Here is a 471-nt window from a genome sequence, read left to right as displayed (position 1 = left end):
CTTGCTGACCCCCTGCAGCGGAAACTTCCTCAACTGAATACCTCAGCTCATGTCCCCGCCCCTCACCCAACAGCAGTATAAAAAAAAGCGCCCCCCTCCCTGTTGGTGTGAATCCACGTGCCCTGTCCTTGGGGTATGTGAGTCTCCCGGGGACGCAGAATAAACTTTCCTTCCTTGCTTCCTTTTCTGATCAACTCTCTTTATTCCCTTCGCCACCTCCTGAGCCACCTAACCTAATACTAACCAAGCACCTTATATGGACTATACTTGAAGCACCAATCAGCACCTGCCAAATACCCTAAGTCAGTGGTTCTCAACCTTCCTAATGCTGCGACCCTTTAATACAGTTCCTCATGTTGTGGTGACCCCCAATTTCATTGTTACAAATTGAACATAATTAAAGCATAGTGATTAATCACAAAAACAATATGTAAGTGTTTTCCGATGGTCTTAGGCGACCCCCGTGAAAGG

Source organism: Myotis brandtii, unplaced genomic scaffold, assembly GCF_000412655.1.
Source record: "Myotis brandtii unplaced genomic scaffold, ASM41265v1 scaffold853, whole genome shotgun sequence".
NCBI lineage: Eukaryota > Metazoa > Chordata > Mammalia > Chiroptera > Vespertilionidae > Myotis > Myotis brandtii.
This window is presented reverse-complemented; position numbering follows the sequence as displayed.